Source organism: Corvus hawaiiensis, chromosome 5 (assembly GCF_020740725.1).
Source record: "Corvus hawaiiensis isolate bCorHaw1 chromosome 5, bCorHaw1.pri.cur, whole genome shotgun sequence".
NCBI classification, from domain to species: domain Eukaryota; kingdom Metazoa; phylum Chordata; class Aves; order Passeriformes; family Corvidae; genus Corvus; species Corvus hawaiiensis.
The window spans coordinates 37,064,715-37,081,419 of record NC_063217.1 but is presented as its reverse complement, the minus strand read 5'-3'; the positions used below and the strand labels follow the sequence as shown (position 1 = coordinate 37,081,419).

The window sequence follows — 16,705 nt, the reverse complement described above, 5'->3', positions numbered from 1 at the left end:
TATTTCTTTTTGTTGTCATTTTAAACCAACTTGGTTGTCATGCTTACTATTATAGGATTTCAGCAGGTATTGGGGTACTGATCTAACTCTGCATCTTTCAAAAGCATTTCATCATTACCTTTCTATTTCTCCAAATATCATTCAAAATTCCAGAGGCAGGAAAGGCAGTAAAGATTATGAAATAATATTAAAATTTTATTTTCTTCCTTTTACAACACTTGGAATATCAATTAAGACTTCTGTTAACAATTCTGGTGAACAATGAAACAAAAATTTAAGTATTCTTTCAAAACTACAATAATTCAGAGTACCATTTTGAACTCCACTGGCAAAACACAGATTCTGGAAACAGTTCTCCAACAAAACTGTCCCCTACACTTCTTATAGTGTTATTTATTATGTAGTTTACAAGACTTTATAACTGAATTTCAGAGTTTTTATTTCACTTTTACTACAGATCTTACAGCAATTTCCTCAAAAATTTGCAGAGCATTGCTTTCAATAGACTGCCTATTTAAAAGTATGAGGCTGTAACTCTACTTTTTGACTACCAACAGGAAAGAAAAGCAGAGGGCTGTAGTTTTTTCTGAATTTGACAGATTTAGCTTGGAACAGAAAATTAAGGATTATTTCATGCTGAAATTAAAATGACTGACAAGGAAAAAAAGTAAAATACAGGGAAACAGTAAAAGTCTAAGATAAATATGTTAGTGCAGACTATAGAACTCAGAGTTCTCTTTTAACTTCAACAGTAATTTTCTGAAGTTGAAAATTTTCTGGATTTTAGAGAATATTGCTATTGAATTTTGACCCTCTTAAAATAATTTTAAAAATAAAAAAATCTAAACTGAAAAATAATTTCAAAACATGGAAGATATCAAAAGATTTATTTAGAAACTACCAACATGTTTTTACTCCTTCTTTTTTGCTTGTTTTTAGTTTTGGAATCCTGTCCCCAAAGTAAGTAGCTGACACTAATTCACAGACTATTGAAAAGTCGCTAGATTTTCTTACAGCTGAAAATCTGTCTTCTTTAGGAAGGAATCTTGATTTAAAAAAAAATAAATGTTTTCATCACTTTTAGTTAGTCTGTGAGACACCTAGCATTTTCAGAATATTTAAATATAACCCAAGGAAAAACTTTTCATACTGAATTGATTTCACAAGCTAAATGTATCACAGACCATTTGTTCCCTCCTTCTTGGGAAATAAGCAGAGACAACTTCAATCATTAAGGAATTTCTCTGGAAAAAAAAAGGAAACACAAAATGGACTCTCAATACTACATATTTTATTATAATTAATCTGCAGCACACAAGTATGCAAGGCATTCTACTGGCAAGCTGAAATATATTTATTAGATAATACATCTGAGAATATAAGAACACTACTAAGCTTTTTAAAGCTTGCTTGATACCCGTTTCTGTAATGTTATTCTGTGCCAGATTCAGTGAAGTCTTAAACACCTCAACCTACATGAAGCCAGAGCCTGTATTCTCCTGCTGCTTCCAGCTTGACCCAATTAGTTCGAAAACCTTGGCCAAAACTTGTCCCTTGACATTTTGTGATCAAAAGCTGCTGCCACCATCACTTTATGTGCACTCAGGATGGCTGCTTGGTTTAAAAGACTCCAAAGTGCCATGTTAAGCAATTACCTTGTCATTTTCTCACCTTCACAGAAATCCAAGGCAGAGGACAGTACTGTTGCTCTACTGTCTACTTGACAGAATAGAAATAACTTGCTAGTTTATAGGACTAGAGTTTCTTTAGATAGAATACAGCTTTATAAATCCTTAATCTTTACATCTATATCCTTTGAAAATTTTTCGCATATCTGAAGGAAAAGTTAAGCTTGCCATTCAGTCTCTAATATCAGAAAAGTGAGATGATGTATATAAGAAGTCAAACAAAAGAAACAACTGTCCAGAATAAGAATTTGTGAAGAACAAGATTTCATTTTCTGGAAGTATTAATGAAAAAGTGTAGTTAAAAGTGTATCTTAGTTATGCAGAGTATTTGCAAGTTTATATGCAAACATACCAGATAAACACAATTTTCCTTTTACTGCTACTTCATGATAAAGTTCACCTCCAGCTATGTCCTACATTTTCTTTCTGTGTTCCATCTTTCTCTGAAAACTTCCCATGATTTATGTTATAGAAATAGTATTTTTCCAGAAGGCTGTGACAGAGACACTGATGTTACAGGTGTCAGGATGTATTTCTTCAGTCTTACAGAACAACTTAGAGAAAATATTAATAGTAGCCACATGAAAAATTTGTCCACAGATGTTCTGAGACAGTTATTTTCATTTCTAGGATTTTCCATTTGGGAAAGATTTTTAATGGAAATGAGAGAAATTCTGCTTAGACTTTGTATTTAAAGTTTCTTGGTTTTCCTTAGTGGGCTCTCCTTTCTCCCTATTCCTCCTGTTTTTGGATAAGACACACTGGTGTCTTATCAACAAGAAACAGCAGATAAGTAATTGCTCAATGCATATACCAATAACTATTAAATTTTCCACATTTTACAGAACTCTGTCTTATCAACTGTTTCTAAATTTTCAGTAAGTCATTTTAGAATTGTAGCAGGTTACGAATAAGATAAATTGAAAATTTTGCCTATCCATTGCATGAAGTGAACCAAAATATTCCTCAGTTCCACTACATCTCAATGCACTACTTCAATTTGGCACAGACAGAAGAGAGCCTCCTGAGCTGATCTAAACAAAGTCTCTTTAAAAAGAGCTAAGAGAGAACCTACTTCACTTAACTCCTATATATAAACAAGCAGGAAGATCTTTAATGCTTTGGAGACCAAGAAAACCATTCCTCATAATTTGAAAAGGATCAGATTCAACCCGCCTCAAAAAAACTAAACAGAGCAGGAAAGAATTTGCTGAGACACCAGACAAATAAATCACCTATATCTTCTCAGTAAATACAAGGAAAAACCCATAGCAACACAGTGCAAAGGAACCTGTTTTATAAACTGCAATAGCAAACAGTACAACTGCAAGTAACAGAATTAAAGTCAGATTCTGTCCTGGGGTGCCCACTTAGGAAGGCTGATATTAATAAGACTGATACATGGCTACCTAGGAAAAGATCTCAGTGGCACACAGTTACTCTGGAAGTGCATTATAAAACACATACCATTGCTAAGAGAAAAGCCTTTGATTAACTAGCTTATCCGTGAGAATGATTGATTTACAGCCCTGCTTTTTTCAAAATCTATGTAGGTTACACAAGCAGCAGTCACTCCTCTCATCAGATACCATCTTATTCAGGATCATACCCAGAGCCTGTTGAAAACAGGCAACAAAAACTCCACGACTCGAGTTAACCACTAGTATTTAGCACTGGCCAAAACTGTGGCAGACTATGAATAAGATGGTAAATTGAAAATTTTGCCTATCCAGTGCATGAAGTGAACAAAAGTATCCCTCAGCTCTGCTACATCTCAATGCACTATTTCATTTTGGCACAGATGGAAGAGAACCCCCTGAACTGATCTGCAGCTACTACCAGGGAGTCTTTAAGTTCAAGGGATTGCCCAGATAAAAACAGAAATAAAGAGTCTCTTTTCTGGATAGGTGGGAAGAAGAAAGTCAAAGGCCTTTGCTTCCATGAAGCTTCACCATCCACCCAAAGCCCATCTGTTCTGACAGGAGAGAATGCGGAGAGCAGCCATTTCTGTATGAAGTATTTGTGGGCAGCAGGAGGTGTGTGGGGGTTGGTGTGCCAAACATTTTATTCCCCTGCAGCCTCATACTGCAGCTTTTCCTTATTGGACAAGAACAGCTACTGGAGTCAAGTTCCATGAAATAATTAAGAAGAAGTAAGAAACTTTTCTTTCCAGTTCAGGTGCCAAATGGTACCCAGCTTCCCATACACTTACAGAGATGCCCTTCACCATCTCTGGTTCAAGGTCCAACCCAGGCTGGAACACATCAGAAGAGATGCAGGATGTGGCAAGACAGAGAGGGAAACGCAGGAGAGGAGAAAGCCAGAAGCGAGGAAAGGAAACCCGTGACCTGAAGAAGAACTGAAGCCATGGGAGTTCAGTGGGGAGAAGGTACCTGAACAAGTGAGTGAGCCAGGGCTTTTTCCCGCCTCCATTACCCCATAGCTGCCCCATAGGGACCGATCTTTCCCTGCTTTCCCCTCTGCCCTAAACCATGAGCTGGTGTAGCCCACACTCCCGTTCATCAGGCTGCTGGAGCTCACCTGAGGGCCAGGCCAGACCTTGCTCCTGGCAATCCCACCTCCTGCAAGGGCCATACTGCCACACGGCTGGCACCCCTCCGGCCCCACTGTGGGAAACTGGGCTGAAGAGACAGAGAAGGATGAAAGGAAAAAGAAAGACCCAGAGAGCCCCAAGAAATGGATAGAAAGGGGCTACTAGGTATACCTGGGTTATTGCCAGGGAAAGGAGCAGGCCACAGGAGGGGATACAAGAAATGCTGAGAGAGGAAACCAGGAGGGAGCGAGGAAGGCTACTCAGATACCCACCCTGCTTCACACAGTGTAGCCACACAGAGATCCCACTGCTCCTGGGTCATTTAATCACATATTCCCCTGAATCCCATCCCATCGTAGTAACTCACCGCTCTCCTCATATCGGAAAGAAATGAGGAGAGGAGGTAAGAATTCTGAAATGCATTTCCTTCCTCTCCCATCTTCCCAGCTGTCTTTGAAACCAGACATAAAATGATTCAGTCATGTTGAAGGAAAACAAATAAAAATGGTTTCCTAGCAACAGTATTTGCAGTGTTGGTCGCTGAAGAAACAGTACTCAATGTTTTCAAGGCTTTGCCCATTTACTAATATAGGAATAAAAGTACTCACATGATATTAGTGTGATTTGTTTAAACAAGGGCAAGTTTCTACTGCTTTTTGGCAATAGATGCGTCAAAAAGGATGGTGTTAAAAGAACTCATGTTCTTGCAAAAAACCAAGAAATTTCAAAACTTTATAGCAAACACCTGGCATACCTTCAGCACATACATTTCATTTAATCATACAGTGTATTATACCCCACCTACAAACCTACAAAATTCTATTTCAAAACAAACCTAGGAGCACCTGGAACTGCAGAGCAGCTAATTTTTCTGTTATATGACACTGCATTCTGGAGGTGTCAATCCAGGCATACTACTGGAGTTACTAGGAAAAAAAAATCAAGGGCTGTTAGATTTAGGCTGCCTGATGGCTGAAAATGTATTAAGTGGGAGAAGGAAAGTGAATTAAATATAAATTTATTAAATATCAATGACCTAACTGAGCTGCTTTAGGGTATTCTGAATACAACGTATGTAAACATATCAGTAGGATTAATAATTCTTATTTTTGCAAAATTGTACTGTGTTGAGGAATTAACTACAAGGAGATGCCACCAAATTAAGTGTTTAGTAGTATTAAGATTATAAGAACATGTACATTTATAGCAATCAAAGTTATAGAAAGAGAGATGCTCCTAAGTCACTATTAGAAGTTGCAAAGAATATTTCAGAGATAGCTATTGAAGTACTTGGTTGCAGACCTTACTGAAAAGCCTATCAATTGTAGGAGCAGATAAAGAAATTATAGCTTCCCTTAATTTGCAACAGCATGTAAATAACCTGTAATTTTATTTACTGGAACTAACTCACACACTGAGAATAACTGTATTATTTTAGAAAAGCAATTTCTTTCTTTTTGATATTGCTCTTAGAATTATAATTAATGTCTGCAAAAGGGTCAAGAACAATAATGAAAAATAAAATGCACCAAGAAATAATTGTTTCTATGTCTACCAAAGGCGAACTTTATTTCTACAGCTTTTGATACTTTAATATCAAGATAAAACAAACAAACACATATCTTTTAGAGATGGGAGACAACTCCCTTTATGTTAATGCCATTTCTATTGACTCTATATGAAAAAATAAATACAAACTGATGAAATGTTATTGAAGAAAATGAATTGCCTAAATGTAATAATTGTACAAGTAAGCAAATATGTGGGATAAGAAGCAAAACCAGATATATTCTTCCTGTTGTTTTGAATTGGTCTCAAAATAATTGAAGATTTAAACATTCAGGCATTAAATAACAATTAAAGGGAGAATACAGCAGATGAAGAAACCATAGTGATCTATCTGCCCCAGCTCCCTTCCATAAGCTGCTGTTCTGGCTCATGTTGGAACAGAGGTTTTCCTGGCTGTGCTAGGAATCAGGCTGGGGATCTAACTGCAAACAGAGCAAAAGGATTGGTTTTCCCTTTCTCTTTTATGGGGAGTGTGGAAGGAGTGGGATTCAGTGGAAAAAAATTTGGCTACCCAACCTGACGATCACACTTACTAAAGAAGTGAGACCAAGGAATAGATACTGCTGGCGGCCAAATACATTATTATCATGAGATTTCCATGTAAGACACCAACTTATTTAGGAGAGATTCCCAAAAGTCCCTCCGTAAATTTCATGTTTTTTCAAGAACATCTATCAATAGTTTATTTTATATCACTTCTTTTGATATCTGAGCACTATTGTACATGTCAATAAAAACAATCCAATCAGACATGAATTCTTGAGTCTTGCCCAAACCACAAATATATAAAACTTCCCCTATTAAAAAAAAAAAAAAGGAAAAAATTAATAAAATGGGTAAAGCTATTCTAAATAGTATCATTATAGGGTAAAGCTATTCTGAAGAAAAGACAGTTTATAATTCCTTTTTAAAATCTAAAATATCTACATTTTTATAAATCTAGATTTATAAAAAGCCATTATTCCTTAGTATTGAAAGTTAAACAGTCTACCAAAAAGTGATAGAGATCATGCTTAGAAAGGTGTTGGAATTATTCTTGATTGTATGCTTTGAAAGAGAAAGAGAAAAAAAAGATAATAAAGTTTTACTTTGAAAAAAAGTACTCTGTTTTATCCAGATATAGTGCTAGTTGAGACCCCAAGAACTTTGGTCCTTCTCCTTACACCCACAGCTAAATGTGAAGTTGAATGACTTGGTAGAAGTCATTCCTTCTGAGATTGCAGGAACTGATGATATATCTGGATAATTCAGTGAACATGCTGTATACTAGTTTTCTGGGTTAAAGGCAAAATAGTAAAGGAAAGGGGAAAAAAAACTCTAGAACATGCAGTGCGCAAAACCATTTTTTCATTGTGGTCAAAGTTCAAATAAGTTATAAATTAGACAAACCATTTGATATTACAACAGAAGAGGCTACAAAAGATGCTTCACTTCTTCAGCATCAAAAGAGCTAGAAAACAAAATCTTAGCAACCATGGGGAAAGAAACAGAGAATGGAAAATAAACAAAGCATGTAAAGTTATACATCCATGGAGTAACTGTATGTTGAATGTGAAGGTTTGGTTTCCCATTACAAGAGAAGATGTTACTGCACTCTCACAGAATCACAGAAGGGCTGGGGTTTTAAGGGACCTCTGGAGGTCATCTAGTCCAACCACAAGTCTAACACTGCCAAGTCCACCACTAAACCATGTACCTAAGCACCATGTCTGCAGATCTTTTACCTCCAGGTTTGGTGACTTCACCACTGTTGGGAACACACTGTTCCAATGCTTTGCCACCCTTTCAGGGAAGGAATTTTCCTTAAGATCTATTCTAAAAATAGACAAGATAATGAAGAGTATAAAACAGTTTTCATGTGAACGTCAAGTAAGATTTATCTTCCAGCACACACCACTTTGTGAAGTCTGTAAGGAAATGGAAGGCTGCGTATTTTCCTTAATATGTTGTAAGGACCAACTCATCCCTCATGTTAAAACTGGCAGTTGCAGAACCATCCTTCACAGCTCTTATCATTCACACCAGCTTGAAGATTAGAAAGCTCTCCTGGGTACTCAGTGAAATCTATCTACCAGGAGAATTCTCTGCTCACTTTACAATATATAAGCATCTGAGACCCTTCTTCCCTACAGCAATCTCTGACCCATATGTTAATCTTGCTTGACTTCCTCTGCAATTGGCCTGTATATCAGACAGCAGAGTGTTACAGACTTTTGCAATCTAAGTTCGATTAGTTTAGAGTGTGTTGGGTGATCTCAAGCTGGTTTCAATTAGCTGTAGTCAGTTATTAAGTCATTTAACCCAAATAAGCGCTGCCAGAAGTAAATATTTACCACCTGGTTGTAGCTGAATGAAATACCAAATCTAAAGCTCAAAGAGGAAGAAATCGTAAAGAGTGTGACGTTTAGCCATTCCCACCATAAGAGGAATTGCTCTTTTGCTTATGTTTTTCTAAATTACTGCTATAGTTTTTTATATGACTTAATGGAGTTTTAATTCCCCTGATTCAGCACTTAAAATATTTTGCAGTTAGTTTATGGATCACTTCTGCTGTCTTGCTCACCATCTGATTAGAAAACTGTAAATGGGAAGGAGGCCCCAGAGTTTCTGCCTTTATTTTATGAATAAGAAATGTGTTTGGCAAAGTTCAATATTCTGTAAGACTGGGCTTGATCCAACAACTAAAAGCTTATTAAATTAAATAAAATGGGTTTACCACTGGCAGTTATACCAGTCTGGCTGCTTTTCTAAAAATCTTGGTACTGTAAGCTGCCTTTAATTATGTATTCACACTCCTTACCATTTATTATACAGGGAAAAACAGTTTCTTGCTGACCACATTTAAATTTGCCATATATTTTTTTATTTATGATTCATAGAAAGGAATTTTTATCTGACATGCTACACATTAAACATTCATGATGCAAATATGGCACATTTATGTAGTTAGCCAAGTTCCTGTTCAGAGTCACTGCTTCATTTTCCAGGGAAGAGCCGATTCCAGTTCCCATCATTACAACTCACTGGCTCAGCTGCCGGCAATGAAACAGAACCAGCTTTGTTTAAACAGCATTAGTACTGTACTGGCAGGTTGACAACTGGCATTGAAAGGTGCTATGCAAAAATCTTACTGTTCATTTCACTGGTCATGTAGAAAACTGACTCAAAATGAAGAGAATTGCTTCTATGAACTTCTCAAAACAAACAAACAAAATAAATAAACAAATTAAAAATCCACAGAAACTGTTTGAGGTGAACAGAAGTTGTTGCTCCTCCAAACAATGCTTCATTTTCTTTTTGATTTTTTTTGAGATGTCTTTATATTGAATGTAGATTTCTTTCTTCTTTTAAAAAATTCATATTGGAAAACTTATATACATTTTCAGTGTATGTAGATAGAGTGCTCTTTCAATAAAATTGAGGAGGGAGGGAAGGAAGGAAGGAAGTCATCAAAAAATGTTCAACAACTTTTATTCAAATTTGCAAATACTCCTGGACATGAAAACACAGTTGTTGGCTAAGGTTTTGAACTAAAAGCTTACACATGGCATGGGGTATCATCACAGTAGCAAATACTTAGACTATGTTGATTATATAGCTGTCATCTTTCCTGTATCTGCAGCAAAGATTTGAGCATCATCATTCATAGTTACTCAATTAGTTTTAATGATGTCATTTTCATTAAATAAGAAAATAGAGCCATTCCTTTGGAAGCTGAGACAGTTTTCCTTTCTCATTGATGCAGCATATAGGTACCTATGAGAAAATAGAGCCTGGTTAAGTCAGATGCAACATACATAAACAAGAAAAATAAATGTAGTTAGCAAACACAGAGAGAGAATGCTTAAATAAAGAATGCTTAAATCCTCATTTTACAGACCATAAGTTGAGAGACTTGAGACTCAGTCTGTGTCTAAGCTATAACCTGAATAAAATGAATGCAATAGAGGGACAGACAGGTAAGATATATTATGGCATTCTGAAAGTCTAGTGATCTAGAATTATATCCCTGATGCGGTGCTGTTATGCATATTTTATATTTGCAATTTGATTCTTGAAAACACTGTAGTGCACTGTTTCTCAATAACTTTTTGAAGAGCACCAACCCTTAATATTTTTACAGACTACTATATCTCAACAATATTGCTGTCTCTGAAGACCTGTGTTTTAGTTAGGCTTGCTAAATAGAATTTTAGACTCAAAATGACATGATATGGATGCTGTTTGCGGCTCAGTTAATCAGAAAAAAAATATTTGTCTCCACTCGTAAACTCCTGCAAACCTTTGCTATATTGTAGTCGAAAAAATATTTGCTGGATTTCTGAAGTCATGCACCTATAACTATTTGTCTATTTACTGCTGTGAGAACGTCAATCTGGCACTCCAGCAAGACCTGCAGAAGAAGCTTTAGTCTATTCAAGACGAAGGTTAAACTGTCACATATTTTCAGATTTCTTGTTGTGCATTAATTATCCACTACAAATCTTGAAGTAACCATTTTGAATTATTTAGAAAGCAGGCAAATAACCTTAATTCCAATATACAAGTTTCTGTAATATTTGTTTGTTAATACTCTGTTTATATTTATCGGGCTAGACGTAATCTGAAAGAAGAAAATATTAAAAAATTATAGTTTAGAGAAAAAAGAGCATAATATGGAACCTACTTCCCACACATTCTTTAGTATGAAAAGAAAAAATGATATTACAGTGGGCACAGGAAGGACATTGATCTGTTTGAGCAAGGCCACCAAGATGATCAAAGGGATGGAGCATTTCTCCTACAAGGAAAGGCTGAGAGAATTGGGATATTTCAACAAGAAAAGGCTTCAGAATGACTGAACTGAGGCCTTCCAGTACCTGAAGGGAGCCTACAAGAAAGATAGAGAGACAATTTCTACAAGGGCATGTAGTGACAGGACAAGGGAGTGGTTTCAAACCATTGTAGAGTAGGTTTAGATTAGATATTAGGAAGAAATTCTTTACTGTGAGGGTGAAGAGGCACTGGAACAGGTTGCCCAAAGAAGTTATGGCTGTCCCATCCCCTGAGGTGTTCGAGGCCAGGCTGTTTGGAGCTCTGAGCAACCTGGTTTAGTGCAAGTTGTCCCTGCCCAGGAACGGTTGAGACTGGAGAGGCTGGAACTACATGATCTTTAAGGTCCTTTCCAACCCAAACCACTCTAGGATTCTATGACTAGAGAACAAAACATTCTGAAAAAACTCTGGACAAGAATTTATATTACTGCAAAAGGTGGTAATTTTTAAAGATGTGAGAGATTCTTGTAAATTTTTATTAGCTGTCTTTATAAATTCATTAAATGCAAACAGTAGTATTCCCACGCAAGATATTCAGAACAAATTAATTGCATAACAACAGCCTACACATCATATGAGCAAATGTGTAGACCAATACAACAGACAAATGGGATTTAATGTCTATATACATTAAAGATGTCTGTAAAACAAGCTCTGGCTCATTGATTTATCTTGTTTCTGTACCTCATGACTAACCAGGATAGTAAGTGAACCATTCCTTCTAAAATGGCGGGGAGGGGGAGAAGGTTAGGGCTCTTTCTATGACACTGATCACTGGATATATCCTCAAAATAAATGTTAAAATATTTAACATATCAGTTCCTACAGAAACTGTGATTTATAAATGAATGGTCTACAGGGGACTAGACGAACAGAATCAGAAGGATGGTTCAGGCTGCACAGTCCTGCAGACACAAGAAAGAAATGTTCATTGACTTCAAGGTGGCCCTGCTCCCTGTGACAGGAATGAAATGTGAACATCAAAGCTGGTATACCAATGTAATTTCCTATATCATTGATTTTGATCTCTATTTCAAAGCTGAGCAAGAAGCCGTGAAAGTTCTATATTTACCCCATGGGACATGATTTTGTGATAGTGCCTTGTTAGAAGTACACATTTTAATACCTTGTCAAAGGAAGCCTGTTAGAGACATAACTTGAAGACCATAAATCTCAAGTCTGCCAGGAAGCAACACTGTGATTATGCTCCATAAGTTGCAGTTACCACCATTGTCTGGCAAGCACCAAGTTGTCTGACATTGCAGCACTGATAACACTGATGGTTTTACTCCTCTCGTTTTAGAGGGAATTCATTTGGAGTTCATAAAATCTGCCATCGGTTTCAGTGGCTGTTGAGATCAAAACTGAACACTTCTGGGAAGTGCACCACTCTTGCCTGGCAAGTGAATACTTTCAAAACAACACCTTTCCTCCTCTTTTGTTTGTCGTGCCTTGACAGTGAGTACAACAGTTATTGGTCTGTATTACATACTGCATCACCACATTCAGTGATTCAACTTGAAACGGCACCTCTGGGTTTCAACTCATATAGCCACTTTAGAGATGACTAAGCTATACTTACATGAAAAGGCCTATGTGAACTAACTAACACACAGAGAAAAGACTATAACAGCAGGCCTCCTAAAATATCTCTACATAAAACATGTTACCATGACAGTGAACAATTTCAACATCTGTATAGGAGCCTATCTTTTAAGAAAACATATCAAAAGGCTTGAGTTGAGGGTAAATAGTTATACATGTATCGGGTAAAAATAAGCAACTCTTTATCAGGTACTTTTTTCTGAATCATTCCTATCACAGAGCTTTAATCTTGTGAGTAATCCACTGTCTGATATACCATGAGATCATGGAAAAAGAAGGAAGCTTGTAGACTTCAGGGCTAGTTATATTGTCAGCTTATTTCAGAATTGCTATATAAATTTAATTATGCTTTTTAACTACATAAAACTTTAGAATTTTTACCAATTTACATAGAGATTTGGTAAGATAATATATAAAATTTACATTAGTATATATGAACAACCCTCTAATACCGACTCTAAGCTACTGATAAAATTTTCTCATGTCATCTGTTGGTAATTAATCACTTACCCACTTAGTTTTTGATGGGAAACACCAGCTCATTACATTCTTTTAGGAAGTGTAGTTTAAATTTTATTTATGAAAACATGTTTAATAAATTTCATAAGGAGGAATTATATAGAGTCAACATATTGCATACTGCTGTGCTCTGTCATCAGACATGTTCCTTTTCAATTTTACTGCTCATATAGCAGAACTTCCTCTATACAAAATTCTAAATACCAAATAGGTTATTCAGCTGTAAAGAATAATATGTATGTCTTCCCAATGCTAGATGAAATATTCTTGGATTATTTTTTAGTAAATGTATAAAAAATACATTTCATTTTAATTCTCTCTTTTCTCATATATACATATATGTAGGAAATATGATAAAAGACAGGTTAAACTGAGTTAAACTAGCCATTTTTTGAAAGTCATGTATAAGGCCCTGAATGGCTCTGGAACAACTTGGTTCACTTCCAGCATATATAGGAACCGATGCCTGAGTACTTCATTTCAATGTGTCCCCTGTCCTTTTTTCTGCAGAAACCATATTTCTCTCCAGCATAGAAGTTTAGAGCTGAAGACAAATTCCTGTAATTTCTAATTCCTGCTTTTCTTTTGATCATCATTTTCTGTATCCTTTGTACCTTTTTCTACCCAGAGAGTAAGAAAATATAGTGTATATATTACATGAAGAAAATCAGTCACAGAGTAGTAAATTATTAATAAAGACCAAAAGGGCAATTTTCAAATTAAAATAAAAAAAAATATTTGAACAGCTCTGCAATTGGAAAACCTGGTTTTACCTGAAGCTATTACTAAAAACCATAGATAAATCCTCTAACAATTCTTTAATGTCATTGTCACAGAATCTGTCTTACAATCAATTATAAAAACCCTGTATTTTTCTGTTAGCTGTATGCAGATAATTCTTTTTAATCTTGAAATGAATGTCTGTCTTGCATTAAAAATAATATGGGGGGTTTTTTAAATAATACTTTGTAAAATGGATTCTGACCACTTATTATTACTTTTCTATACTTGAGTAAATGCAAATAAGGAAGGATGGTATGGTTGTTTTTTGCAGAGCTAGTTTTACTAAATTTCACATAGAAATGATGGTTCAGGAAATCCTTCCTTGCAGAGTAAGAAACTTAGCCACTCCCTGGACACAAGGTTCTGCAATGAGTTTTATCATAAATCCAGATTTTGTATTACCATAGAGCTGAAAAAAGCAGTTAAAATTGTGCAAGAACTGGACTCCTCCCTAGGCACTTTAGCAAAACCATTACTCTGGGCAAAATATTCTGTGTGTTGACAAACCAAGGAATCACCAAATATCTTCCAACCAATTGCAGTCGACTCCAAAAAGTCGACTTTTTAGAATATGCAGAGGCAGAGAACAGAGGCTAGATTACAAAGCAGGGTTTACTTTGAACCCTTTGGAACTGCAAGGGTGCTTCGAGATGCAATAATATGTTCTGTTTTGACACTCATTTAGTGTAGATTTCTGATGTCTTTTAAATTTTTACGTCTTACCATGGTAATTACAAAACCAAAATAAGCCATAATTGTTATATTAAAGTACCTGATGTTCAGTTCACTCAGAATCAGTATTTGTGTCTATCCCACACAAGCACATTCTTTCAGCCTTCTAGACTATTCAGTAATTATGTTAATCTTTTCAGGAATCTTTCCACATTGGTTGATGTTCTAGATTGCATTCCCTTCTCTACTGCTCTGTGACACACATATGCAATGAAGTCATTGAAGAGCCTTCAGCTCTTTACAGATGTATAAAAGGCTTCACATTAAACATAGCAGACAAATTGATTCTTCTCAATTTTACTGTCCTGACACTTTGTTATTTTACCATCCATACATTCCAGACAAAATTACAAGTGTCAAATGTAATATGAAACAAAAAATACATTCAAACAAACCCCTGATTTGAAAGTTAAGGAAGAAGAAAAGACAAAGGAAAAAAATGTATAAAATAAATATTATACGTCCTTATAGCATTGGTGGGCAGCATATTGAAATTAGCTTTTAGGGGCATATTTCAACATCTTGTCATTCATCTTTTTACCTCAATATAGAAGTAAAAAATGTATTTATTTAGTGAGGTGAAAAGTTCTTTACTTCTTTTGTTTTTAACATGGGAAAGGTCTTATTTTTAATGCAGCATCTTCAGACAAAAAAAAAAAGTGAGAGAATAACTGCAAACTAAGAGAATAAGCTGGTTTTTTTTCTAGGGTTGATATTATTTTGTTTGATAATGAGATATCTAGATTGTTTTCTTTCTAGTTCACTTCAGGTAGGTAAATTGCAACCCCCTTCAAAGTTTTCATTAGATAACCTATTATTCCCTTGGAAGAAATCACACTCTATGCATTATTCATTAGGGGCAGCAAATCTTCAGCACAGTCACACAGGCTGCAGTATCACAGAACTACTTAAAATTCTATGTCTTCTTTCTCCATTTCTGCTGAATTCAGTTCTGGTCTAATCTCCATGTATAATGCAATATCTCTGGGTAATTCAGATATTGCAATGCTGAAGAAAATACATATTTTTTTATTAGCACTGGATAAAATAACCTCACTTTTACTTATCAAATGCATTTAGTTCAATCTGTGTATGGTATTTTGGTACTTTCATCTTTTCTTTTTGGTTTGGATTTTTTGTTTGTTTGTTTTATGCTGGTGTATATTTGTGCACATCCATATGCAGTGGATGTTTAAAGAGAGTGTTTTACTGATGTTCTCCCCTGCCTACCTCCCAGAGTTTATTTTTTCCAGGAGTCTACTTTATGTGTTCCTTAATAGCTTTGTGTAGTCATTAAGACTATCATTGTATGCTTCCCTCACAGTTTCCTACCAGCTGCTATATTGTACTTTATGAGGAAAACCAGTCAATTCCTCTTTCATATGTGTCAGATGATGCCGGATTTACAAGGTGTACTCAAAGTGGTGTTGGAGGTGAGCTAATAAAATAATTCAACTGTATTTCTTGTGTGTGTTGTTTTCTCTCTCTTATCCTCTGGATATTTCTTCTAAACAATATAAAACAAGATTAGGCAAACCATGTATTTCAGCAGAAAGGCCACTGCATGGAAAGGTACAGACCTTCATCCTGTTCATGACCGGGCCACTGACCTTCCACAAGTCCCTTCTATTTTCGTTTTTCTCCCTTCACCCAGGACTTTAGCATGTCATTTCTGCTTAGCACACAACTAAGAACACCAGAGCTGTCATTTGCTATGCACACATTCAAACACTAGCAAAACCCTCATCAGGGAAACTTCAGTCTATAAAACCCCCAAATTTTAAAAATCACAAGTTTTTTTAGTTGCTGAATTTTACCTCATGGTAGTCACCTCATATCAACTTCTTTGCTTTTTCTTTCATTTTTCCTGTCACTGTGTCTTTTCTGACAATTCTCAGTTCAATTTCTTTTAAGTGCAAAACCTTTGGGAAGAATTAGGAGGAACTCATGCTCTTACAGCACAAAATCTGCTGATTTAGCCCTTTACTATTTTTCAAATGACTGTGTATATGCTACCTTAACTGTACTGTGCATTCTTCCTGCCACTTCTGAAGCTAACTATGCTACCACATATGTTCCAAATCCCAAAGTACCTCTTTAGTCAAGACTAGTTTTTGCTTAAGTTGTGGGATGCAGATTTTAAAATAGTCCTTTGCTTAACACTAATTTTTTTAAAATTTCTGATAGTATTGCTTATTGCTTCCTTTTGATTTCTGAATAAATAAAAGTTTTGAAAAACAAGAGGATATCTATGATGCCATGTCAGCTGTTTAAAGACAAAGAAAGTGATATTCTGCAAAAGATAATAAAACAAATTGTAGAGTTCCATAACCATATAAATACAAGGAAAATCGGAGAGGAAAAGAAAAAAAATCCAAGAAGACAGTTATGCAATAATAAATAGAAGTAAATATAGTGTTATCTCTCCCCTCAAAAGAAGT

The 16,705-nt window shown here is 35.6% G+C and overlaps 1 long non-coding RNA gene across 2 annotated transcripts in view; it reads right to left on the bottom strand.

Annotated features, from left to right (window-relative positions):
* Positions 1-9,223: 9,223 nt before the first annotated feature.
* Positions 9,224-16,705, bottom strand: part of LOC125325643 — a 32,949-nt gene continuing 25,467 nt past the window's right edge. For both annotated transcript variants that reach the window (XR_007203462.1, XR_007203463.1), the window contains one exon: positions 9,224-9,567. This is a non-coding gene — a long non-coding RNA (uncharacterized LOC125325643). The remainder of the gene's footprint in view (positions 9,568-16,705) is intronic.